Raw genomic sequence first — 12,675 nt, 5'->3', positions numbered from 1 at the left:
CAAAGCAAAACGAGAAATTAACCTTCAAGAGACAAATAACATATCTAATCTGGCAGTACCAGACAGCACAATAACACCAGGACCTGTCCAAAATCAATTTTTCAGATATTATAAGAAAAAAGTAAACAGCAGTAAGTAGAGACTGTTGGTTTATACAGGCCATAATGGCAGAATGGTTTGAATTTACAGGGATGTGCCCAGTGTGGTTTTTAAGAAAAAGAAGTTGCTTAGTCCATAAATAGAATGTGGTGCATCCTACCTTCTCTGCCAATAGCTCTCTTTTCAGAAAATTATGTGAAGCTAAGACTTTACATAGACTGTAGACCTATAGTACAGCTTCATTTTATCCTTTTGTCCTTCCTTGTGGTAAACGTTTTTTTTTTAAATCAGGCATCTTCATGACACTAAATTATTATGGTATTCCAATTGCTCTGGAAAAGTGAGTGAAAAAAATCAGTTCTCTCTGCACTCTTTTAATACCTCTCTAGCCTATCAAACTGTTGCAGAGGAAACATGATAACCCAAACTTAAGTAAATGGGATTCAGAAAGAGGAATTAATCTATAAATCTGTTTGTTTGAAGACATAACTTGCACATACTGCTTTTACATATATACTATGTAATATTAATATGTAATTAATATGTAGCATTACGAATACATCACACACAATGAAAATCAGAAAAGAAGCACTGGCCCTAAAAATTTTACCTTATTATGCTACTGAATGCAGTGGGGAAGAGAAAAATGTCCCCAAACAGCTCAAAATCATGTTCTACAATTACTTAGAAATAACTTTGTGTTCTCTCCAAACTAACGATCGTGTCTTTCATATGCTGCATTTTTGTCTGGAGCACTGTACTGTAAGTAAAATACAACAGCGCTTCAGCTAGCATTGAGAACTGCACAAAGACAGAAATCTTTGAAATATCATAAGATATATATGTAACATACATAGGATAGTAGCAAGCCATTTCAAACACTGACAAGCAAGTCTCCTTCCTCACTTCATCATGCTAAGATCTAATTTAGTCCTCTGAAAAATTTGGTCGGTTACCAAGCCACACGCACCTTTCTTTTGGTGGTCTATGAATTATCTCCAGGAAGACTAACAAGGCTATTCAGAATTACATCATAGCTTTAATTCAGTACCTATCACTACCAAGATGGTGATCATACAAAAAATGTATTCCTGACAGTGAACTCCCTGATGTTTACTTGACAAAATAGCTCTGTATACAGCAAATGAAAAAGAATATTTCAGCAAATTCACTGTACTGGCTCTTTACAGTTCAAAACACTACCTTAAATTTCACCTTCAAACAATTTAAACAGAAGATAACAATTTTCCAAGTCATCTTAAAGATGCTTGAAATTCTAAAATTATGCTATAATTAAAGGGAACTGAACCTTGATAAATATTAATGCAGCATCATACCATGAATGAGACAGATTATTAAATGAATAGAACTTCACTGTTCGATTTCAACATTTAAAACTAGACTTAGAAGTCCAAAGTATTATAAACTTGTAATACCAAAGCACATAGTAACCTCCTTTGTTAAGCAGAGACATAATTTATGCAATATTGTGGAAAGAGCAGGCAGTCATCACAACCAGATGCCTGCCACCCGGCAAGAAAATGGACTGGCCTTTAAATTGAAAGGAATGAAACCATCTATTTCCTTCATGCTACCACAGACAAAGGAAATCCCAAAACCATCCCTGAAAACAGAGGTGGTGTTTTATTCACAAACCACAATCTCCAAGCAAATTTTTCATATTCTCAAACCCACACATCTCAATTCATTTCCCCCAAATCCATCATAGACCCAATTCCCTCACAGAAAAAAGAAACACATAGCACATTTCTTTCCTCCTTGGAAGCACTCTCAGCAGTCTACTTGTCCTTCTGATCTTCCTAAGGACAAAATGTTCTTACATACGTTCCTCCACGAATTTCAACAGCTTAACTCTCGTCTATATCACAAGATCCCTACTAGTCCCAAAGCAAATCTCCAACAGCAACAAACTAGTGGGAAGCATGCATGTGGCAGAGAAAATCCATATGACAACACTCAGACTGCAATGTATCGCATATCAGCCCTTGGAAAAATGAAGAATAATGTTTCAAATTCCCAGTCAAATATAATGATCCACAACCCAATGGGTGCTAACTTTTACAGGACACGCTATAATATTTTGACAGTACTCTGAAAAAGTCTGCAGTTCCACCGTTCAGCTTTTCTCAAAAAAACCCAGCTTTTCCTTAGTAAGCGTGATCAGAAGAAATCTATGTCAGAAATTCAATCACTGAAATGCAAAATAAGGCAGGAAAATATCTTTTTAACCCCATTAAGGGTTTATGGTTTGATGGTAGTATCAACACACTTTGGAAAGTGTAAGGGGTTTTAATTAATATTTTTCTTGTAAAAATTAAACAATGTTGCAATTATTTGGATGGAACAGATGGAAGGAGACTTCAGATGAAATTGTTTTGAAAGAATAACTGATATAGTTTAATATATATTAAGACTCCTAAATAGATAGTTACTTTACTCATACAGGTATGAAAATCTGCTTGTACCTTTCGAAGAATATTTCCTATGACAAATGTTTCCAAAAAATCTTTAAAATGAACTATACATGTTAATCCACTTTTGAAGAGAAGAATCATAATTTTTACTTTAAACATAGTGGAACAGACACAAGGGCTACATGATTGTTCTCAGGATATAGAAATCTGTTCTTCATTCCTTCCCACACACATCAATGAATAAACACAAGGATGCAGAATAATTTGGAGATGACCAACACATCAAAGGAATCTGCTCTGTATGCAACGTAAAAACCTTAAAAATTTGGCAGTGGCAGAGAAAGCACAAAAGCTAGCAAAGGATTTTTTCAGATGTTTGGTATAAAAGAATTATAATAACCATCCCTCATTTTATTAGCTTTATCCGTGTATTCACTGCAAAAGTCTCAGAACAGGGATAACCCAAGGCATTAGTATCACTACTGCCCAGATTCCCCCCAACACGTCCTATAATGTCTCCTGTCCTTTCAACACATTTTTCACTGTTATTTAATGTATGTTCTTAGGTATATATATACACATATATTGAACATTTCCAAAAGAGCTTGTGGACATTGATGACAGAACAGTATATCAAGTCAGTTCTATTCAGTCTTCTCTACTTGTACTTACATGTCAAGGAGGAAAACAATGAAAATTAGAACAGCTTCCTACACCTCATGAAAGAGAAATAATCTACTGCCAAAGAGACCTAATGCACACTGGTTAAAGCCTAGAATAAGCAGATGATAATGATTAGTTGAAAGTAAAGTTTGTTGGAACACCTGCTTTGACATTTGAGTATTAGTAGTAACAATAGACACTGCCCTACATTTTTAAACGAAGCAACCTCTGCAATAAAAAGAAAGGGATCAAAACATCAAGAAATCCACACCACTGCTTGAGGGATTTGTGAGATTTATTGTCACTGTGAAGATTAAAATCACCCACCACTAAGAATTGTATGTATGCATCCATTCAGATGTCAAAAGTCTTAAAATTATGTGATCAAGAGAGTGGTTTATAGGCAGATAATAAATAAAGGACAAGTTTAAAATAGAAAGGTTGAGAAACATCCGAAGAATTACATATAAAGGAGCAGACGCTTGCTATCATTCCCATTGCGATCAGCAGGCATAGGACTATGCTCAAAGTAGTCACAATAATAGTAACAACACCTTTTCCCCTGGCTTAAGATAACAAAGCTAAAGATAGCAAGATGAAACAAGGTCACTTGAAACTATGAAATCAACAGAAATGAACCAGCTCACTGACACTTTGTAAGAATTATGGTGTCAGCATGACTGTCTTTATGTTCTCAAAGTGCTTTCAAGCCTAATGAGTAAATACTAAGCAATTTCCCTGAGCATCAGAGTGAGGGGAAAGGCAATCCTTTTGTACCATGGTATTTTGGTGCATCACCAACACTTTTTTGCCTTTTTTTAAAGCAGGAAAAATAATAAAAATAAAAAAGTTGCCAGTGTGTAACAACTGTGGCACGGGGCAGCACAGGACTTTCCAACCACATTTCACATTTATACTCAAACTGAATCTGCTAGAAAGCTTAGTATCTGCAAGCAGGGTTAAAACCTTTTTCTTTTTAAATCCCAACTTTATTACAAAAGGGCTAAAACATCTAACTATCTGAAGTTAATAATAGATTATGTGGTCCCATTCTCTTTTTCAGAAGAGACAGGTCTTGAAGCACCTTACAGATCCCCTGTAATTCCCCCTTCAGCTATGTTAAAAGCATCAGATGGGAGCCAGAAGTAATACACATGACCACAAACGAGCTCTTTACCCTCAGTAAGATCCTTAACTACCAACTGCTTTCTTCAAGCTCTTAGTAACATCGTCATTGCAGTTTAATTTTGCTATATTAACAAGCAGGAGCTAATCCAAGACATTGGTAAGCTCTGGATGTGTCTGTGTTCGTGTTTACAACTGCAAACACAAAGCTCTTAGGGGACAGATCAAAATCTTAGGTTTCCTTACGGAGCCTTAAACCACACCTCAGAAAGAGGACAAGTTTCCTCTCCAATCAACTCTCATTTACCAGTCACAATCCTTTCAGGAAGATCAGGTGCTATTCTACTCCAAAACTAAACATACTATTTAAGTATATACACACAGGAGCAGACACAGAGTTGGGTCAAGAACTCGCAACATAATGTTTCTGGATGGCTATAATGCTCCCCCATATACATCTTCTATATATGACACCCACATCGTTGAGTCATATATGTATGAGAAATCTGGATTTAGGCATAAAATAGCCCAGTAAAGGAAAATCCCCAATCTATAATGCAGATTTGTTCAGAATATGCAGAATACACTTTTCTTCAAGGAATTCCATACTGTACTATTCTTAAGCTGAAACTTTCCAAAGGCATATATATTCCTTCCTGTGTAAAGATCAGCTAGTGATGTGCAGAAAAGTTGACTTAAGCTACCACCCAAATAATGTAGCCCACTATTCAATGTCAAGAATCACTCAGCTTACCAGCTCCCAAACTTTATCAGCTTTGTTTGTTCAGAAGGATTTTCCTTCAACTAAAAACAAACAAACAAACCAATAAATACATAAAGAGACAGTTCTTCAGTTAATGTAGACATCTGCAGGCAAGTCTTGAACATGTACATTGGACTAATAAAATGGAAAAATGACAGCAGCCTTCGAATTGAAAAACAGGAAGACTTTCCATCATAAATATGTTACTGTCCCGCCTCCCATTTTCCTGGCCACTGCAGTGTTGTAGCTTTATTTGGTAATTTGACATAGTTAGAATTAAATTTAAGCTGGTCATATTACCAAAGCAGAAACAGCCGTACAAATGTGCAGTAAATGCAGGAAACATAAGCAAAGCTGCTAACAGAGTGTTGCTCCCTAGAGGTACAGGGACTGGCTGCATCGGAGGTGCGATGCTTACGTTACTGGGCAGGGGCAAGATTCTGATCAGACACAAAATGGATCATCAGCTTTGGGTCCCTCACAGTTGTAAAGCACATCCTGCATACAAATCAGGAAAAGGTAACTTCAAAGATAGCTGAAAAAGACAAAAAAGTAAAGCAAGAAATGCAACACAGAAGGCGAACACTTGCAAAAATCACAGTATTTCTCTGCGTTGACTGTTCTGAGCCCTTTTAGGGATCCCCATACAGAGAAATAAAAGCAAGTTATGTTCATACTTCATAGCTATTTGAGAAAATGCTTAAAGCCAAGTTCAGTTCTTCAGATGTATGCATATGACTCTTGTTATTTCAATGGAAGAGAGACATACGTGTATCTCAGACTAGAATTTTATTCTAATATTCACATGTATAAAACATTTCAACTCATAAAGCTTTGGGCAAGTTTATAACTGCAGTTTAAAAAAAACAACAATTGACTGGCAATGACGGACACCAGGCCTCCAATACCCACACCAGAAGACTATACGCATCCCAAACTAAAACAGGAGGGTCTAAATTGAGCTAAATAAAGAAGATCTGCTCATTGACCAATAATTCTCACCACAAATTAGTTACTCGGTAAAAACATGCCTCTTACAAAAAACGCTGTATCCAACAATGATTCCATAGAATTAGCAGAATCTAATAAATCAGTGTAATATGAGACTTCTTGAAAGAGGGCGAGCATTCTTTCTCAACAGCGGAATCAGACGAAGCACCACTATTTTTTCCTTTCTTCCTTGAGCATTACCTCTAGCTGAAACTCAGCCAGCTCCTCCTTATGTAAGCCTATGAATGAAACGAACAGTGGGAAAGCAGAGCCTGCACCATCTGGGTATGACGACAGGGAGGTGGGTATCTTCAGCATACTGATGGCACGGAAGCACAGACCATCTCAAAGACTCCCTCGCTGGCCTCACATAAACATTACACAAAGAAATTGCCAGAAGAGATCTTTGCAAAACACATTACAAAACAGAACCCAGGAATAATGAGCACACAACCACCTCATTCTCTGGGATCTCATAAAGGAATATGTGCAACTACTTCACACAGCTTCATCAAAGGCTTCTGGAGCAGCACACTGCTCTCTGCAATTAGTACCATGAAAAGAAAACCCTAAACCATCTTTATTTGCAAGTTGTTTGTCCAGCGAATGCTCCAGGTCACATTCAATTTCAACATCATGTGGCAGGCAGTAATCAGCTGCTGGCCTTTGCCAGAGCTGCTTCACTGCGCCTTTCTGACTTTTGTATACAAAATGAGAGAGCAGATATTTTTAACAAAGTTGTGAACACTGCCAATTTAACCAGAAAAAAAAAAAGCCTATTTGTAAAAGAGAATACATGGCACTCTTCAATCAACTGGAAAGTTCTGATGAGCCTGTCAGTGTCAGATCCGTATCTCCTACGTTAGTTTCTCCAAGCCGTACATGGCAACCGATTCATCTCAGTTCACAGGTAGCAACTCTCTCAGCAAATCCATGACCAAGGAACAGAAATTATCTTGAGGCTCCTTGTCTCTCTATGGCATAACTGCAGAACTGTAACAGCAGCCTATATTAGGCTTTCCATCTGAACACTGGCTAATTCTTCCTATGAATTACAGACTTGGGAAAAGGCAGTTGCATTTTAAAATGCTGCATATAACACAACTTTCTGTTCGTCTAATTACTGTGGAAAGAGTAAGAGAGAATCATAAACCAACCAAAAAAAAAAATTGTTTCCAGAAGCACAATCACTTAGATTTTAAGTAACACAAATGCATTTGTATACTATTCGTACGTACAGTTTTTCCAAACTCAGTTTATTTAGAAGTACCGCACAAAATAAGGAGGACTAGTTATTTGTAATTTGCAAATTTTTACAAACTTATAAGTTTTTGAAATTTATGTCAGAAGCATAGAAGAGACAAAACTGTGGACTAGAAGCCACTAGAATGCTTTACCTAAGCAAAAGCCAGAACTGAGAGGCGCTAAAGAACAGAAGATGTGCATTGCCCTCCATGCATTCAGTGCAGAGCACAAAGAAAAGGTGTGTACAACATACAGATTCTTTTGTCTAGAAAAAGCTGTATCAGCTCAGATGCACATGTGCAAGTACACCCCGAAGTGGAACGTGTATATTGACAGTCACTCACAGGAGGAACTCCATGTAACCTATTTCAAACCTGTATGGCCTCCGACCTGAACCCTGAGAAGGCAGATACTACCATAACAAAAGCATGGATGTTAGAACCCGCTTTCCAGTCTCTCATTTAGGAGTCCAAAGACAGCTAACTGTTGTTGTGGCAAAAGTATTGAGACCCACAGTGTTCACAGTGTCTAGGAGATCCTAAGGTTACTTACAGATGACAGCAGCATAGATACTGTAGTCAACCAGAGCAAACACCTTAAGTAACTCCAGTACTGTCAGACTAGTACTTAATGAACTCAGGTGAAAAGTCTGGGGTGCTAGGAAGTAATTGCAACAGCAAAAATTGCTAGTTTAGTCTCATGACAGGAACTTGGACACAAGATGAAAAATCTTGGTCCTACACCTCACACCAAACACGAAGAACACAGCTAAATTCTTTCATCCACACTTTTCTTGACTCATTCAGAAATGAGAATCTCTGTAGGTAAACATATCAGATTTTAATTTAGCCACCTCATTTCTTCAGCTAGGTTATCAGTAATACAATCTCATACCTATTAACACAAGCAGATAATTTGGACCACAATGGCCATATGTAGAAAAATACTTTAAAAATTATATCAAACCAAACAACAACAAAAATATCTTTCTTTTAGAGTTTTAACTTATTGCAAATGCCCAGCTACCAGAAGCACTGCTACCTTTGAAGGAAGAAAGAGATCAACTGTTTTAGCCCCAACTTAAAAACGCACTGCACAGATAATGTACTCTTTATCACTGTGCATGCAGTATTAGTGGTAACTATACTGATAGTACATGCAAAAAGATGCACACAAGTAGACACATTGCATACTCTAAACATAAACTCATTTTCAACCAACATAAAAATGCATAAAATTGACTATTCAAAAAATCACAGGGCAAAGCACCATACACACGTGGAAAACAGAATGCTAAAATGACGTGAGAAAGTGGCTAGCTATGATTTATAATACAACTCATATTTTCAGTCAAGTCAAGAACAGAAAAAGAAAAGATCAGTGTGATAACAGTTTATAAACAGGAAGGATTTATTATTTTATCAGTCTGGAATGGTAAAAGCAAAATCTAATCAGAATGAGAACGAACAAACTGGCAGACTAAAAAAAACCTTAATGTAATAAGAGCCATTTTTTAATGTGATATTGTATCATTACCTTCACAACAAGATTACAGCACAACAACATTATATTCAGATCTAGATAATTTGTGCTTGACTACATCTGGCTATACAAAAGATATAAGGTATAGGGCAAGCTTTCTAGCACATCTATCCATCAACTGAGACTAGTTTAATTCAAGGTTTGATTTTAATTTATTTTTTATCCAAAGGAAAGTTAAATTTATAAACTGATTGAGAATGATCACAGATTAATCTCTTTCCTTTTTTTAAGTGCCAATATCAACATCTTAAGAATGCCTTGCATTTTCAGACATTCTATAGTAGACTAAAATATTTAAAACTATGTGTATATTTTTAGCCATTCTACCCATGTCTCTCTATTTAGGTATTTCTCTGGCTCCTATAATCCTGGTATCTAAGCACTGATCCATATGTTATGTAGTTAAAAACAAACGAGTATGCTATCCAGATATGAAAGCATACCTCCTACTGACGTCAATAGGAACCCTGTGAAGAAAATCTTATGCTTGAGTACAACGCAGAAATCTTTAAAAATAACATCACAAAGACTATGTAAATCTCAGACAAATGGTTATCCTTCCCACCTCTTTGTGAGCATGTGATGCCCATTAGTATTAATAAGATTTATGCAGGCATTTCGAAAGAGCAAGATATATTATATATCAAATCAAAGTTTTTTAGGCCAGTTATGGTTATGAAATTTCCTAGCTGGCTACAAAGCAAGGGCAGTGATCTGAAGAGGACTAAGCACTGTCTGAAAAACAGTGACCACTTTTGGCTCCCAATGGGAGCTAAGGGCATGCAACAGAACAGCAGTCAGGGCTCAGTCAGACATTTAGTTAGTAATACTTTAAAAAACTACCAAATATATTACTCATTATGTGAAGAATGAAAACTGTGGAGAATGTTGACTTTTTCATGAGACTGAGAAGTTATGGCAACTCTGAGAAATCCTGTGGGAGTAGAGATAATGATGACTAAATGCAAGTAGAGAAGGGGCAGTGCACCATACAAATTTTCTGACCTCTAGAGATGCCAGTAGTTCTCTTTACTATAATGCAGCTGTAAGATTTTTGTGTCATCTTTAGTGCATACAATGTCCATTTCACTTAAAATTAATCTATGTTAAAATTCATTCTAAGTAGCAGTAAATCACGTAGAAAAAAATGAGAAGTGGAACGCTCCAAATCTTTTGGCTTGCACATTTTTTAATGGTCTGCTATCATGATAATGTGATTTATGTACGACATTAATTGTAAGTAGAGAGAAAATGTAATGATGAAAGTTTGATATCTTCATCTGGATCACCTCACAGAACTGACAGGTCTGTTCTTTTCTGCTTTCAAGGTGGTTATTACCAGGAAGGTATTTCTGTTTTGACATATTCAGCATTCTTGTTGAGCAGCAAGCCACACTGTTAAGAATGGTTTTATATAGGAGTTGAAACATCTGTCCATTTTAGGTCAAATTATTACAACAACCCACAAGCAAAAGCTCGTAAACAAATGCAGCTGTGCCAAAATAAGAACAAACTCCCTTCTTTGCCTTCACAAAGAATCATATTTAAGACAATACAAGGCTAAAAAGAGACGCAAATTAAATTCACTTTGAGATGGGGAAAAATCTTAATAATTCCTGCTTTACCCTCCTTACACACTGCATTAATCAGCAATTTAGAATGCAAATACAACAAACTTAGATAGTGTGTTTCAGTCTTGTTATGCAGACGTTAATTAAAAGTTCTTATGCCATCAGATGCCAGACGTTTTTAAGCATAAAAGTATTTATTTGCTGAATGCTGTTTAAAAATAGCACCCATACTCTGCCTCTAGTGTCAAACAACTGAGAAATACCTCAGAAAAGAGAAATCTGTCTTCTGTGTTAAGTAAAATCTTATCACTGCTATTAATCACTGGAAAAGTTCTCTGTACATTTTTATCCTCCTTTCTACAAAATGTTGCCACCTACCTTCCCAGATTTTAATTGAACACAACTACTTTTCACTAAAAGAATAATTTCAAGGTGTCCAGAATGTATGACACAAGCTTGCATAGTACAGTTTCACACTAAATATGCAATGTATTCAATAGCTCATACCTGTTACTAATTTACTGCATACATAATGCCTGGTAGGCACGTGTATAAAAACAAAAGTACAATACAGAGTTACCTTAGGACACTCCTTATTGATTTAGTTTTATTAACTTACATTGTGTAACTAAACAATAAAAACAACAATTTACCATTAAACTCTCTAGAGTTCTTGTTATACTACTGAGTTACCTATGAAATTATTGGTGGCTATTTTATGCTCTGCTACACAAGGAGGAAGATTTGTTTCAATGCATCCTAATAGCTTTGATTGATTAGCTTTTGCAGCACTTCCCAAATGAATATCAATTAAGCACTAAAAAGACAATGCTATCAGAATGAAAATACTATGCCATCGGCAAAGAAAAACTAACAAAATAGACATAATTTTCAACTTACTATTGCTGGAATAGCAATTAAGATACCGTGCAAATACTTGCACTGGTAAAACATGCTTTTTTCATAATTTTGATAACTGAAAAAAAAGATATGTGTAGCTTTACTTTCGTTAAGCTTTAAAGCATGACTACTGAAGAAATATAAATCATAAAATAAAACCAGACTGCTACAGGACTCATCATCTCAGAATCTTTTAACAGTCTTTACATGTTTGTGTAAGTAATTCCTGAAAATACATACTGTGCATAAACAAAAGCTCATGACTGAAAAGAATTGGTTTAATTAACATAAACATACAACAACATAAAGTTTTGGAAAGTCTTTTTCAAGCCTTACAATCTAAATAAACCATATGTGTGGGCAGGACTAATGCTGTTCTTTTATACTTGCATAATTTGGGATACTTTGACTAGATTTCAGTTGAACTAATCTACTAACAACAATGTAACTAGAAGTAAATTTGTATTCTGCACAGTTTTATAAATCACACTGCATTAAGCCATGTGACTAAACATCTGTTGCACGTTGTTTCTTCTTTGATCCTGCCTCCAGGGGAAAAGCAGAAGCAAAGATGTTTCTTGTTTTGATAGGGTTTGGGGTTTATATATATATATATATATATATATATATATATGCAGTATTAAATATTTATGCTAAGCAAGCATGGGGAACAACATTCCCCTTGCTCCTGACAGCAAGGTGGTACAGTATGTCCTGTCTCCTGCTTCCTGAAAGAGTTCACTTGGCAAAATGAGATCAACCCCACTGACACTTAACCCCCTGGATAAACCTTAGTTTTCTTCAGTTTTCCGCTGTGTTGCAGATCACCACAGGTTTCACCACAGTGAAACCTTACATGGTCTTTTAGGTTTTTGTGCCTGTTATGACAGAGTGTTTTTAAGATACTCAAAGCCTTGAAATTTAATATAAATTCTACGGAAAGCCAATCTGAAAAGCAAAGGTTTGATACATTTCCAAAACAGACTCTCTTGCTCAAGGAGATGCACTAAGCTCCCTGTTTAACACAATTTCCTACATACTGAATGTTTGGTATGCAGGTGGATTGCACTGTTCAGCCAGGAGGTCACACAGACATGAACAGCTGAAACCCAGCCTTTCCCTGTCAGGATAGGATGGCATCTCCAGGCCAGCCAAGAAATTATTCCAGCCGCAATGGAAAATGCTTTCCAGCAGACAATTAGCATCAGCAAGGAACGATGAGCTAAAGAACAAAGTGACAGCCACAATATGTACAAAAAGGAATGGCTGTCCTACTCCAAACTTTCCAAAATCTTCCTCTGCCACACATAGCTTAAAGCTGCTTCTACCAGCTGTTCTCAGA

General features: G+C 36.3%; 1 protein-coding gene across 1 annotated transcript in view; it reads right to left on the bottom strand.

Annotated features, from left to right (window-relative positions):
* AOPEP (aminopeptidase O (putative)) overlaps nucleotides 1-12,675 on the bottom strand; it is a gene marked incomplete at its 5' end in the record, with an annotated part of 190,019 nt that overhangs the window by 131,139 nt on the left and 46,205 nt on the right.

Source organism: Platalea leucorodia, assembly GCF_965183815.1.
Source record: "Platalea leucorodia genome assembly, chromosome: Z".
Classification (NCBI taxonomy): Eukaryota; Metazoa; Chordata; class Aves; order Pelecaniformes; family Threskiornithidae; genus Platalea; species Platalea leucorodia.
Note: the sequence above shows the minus strand (reverse complement) of the source record. Positions and strands in the feature narration are given on the sequence as shown.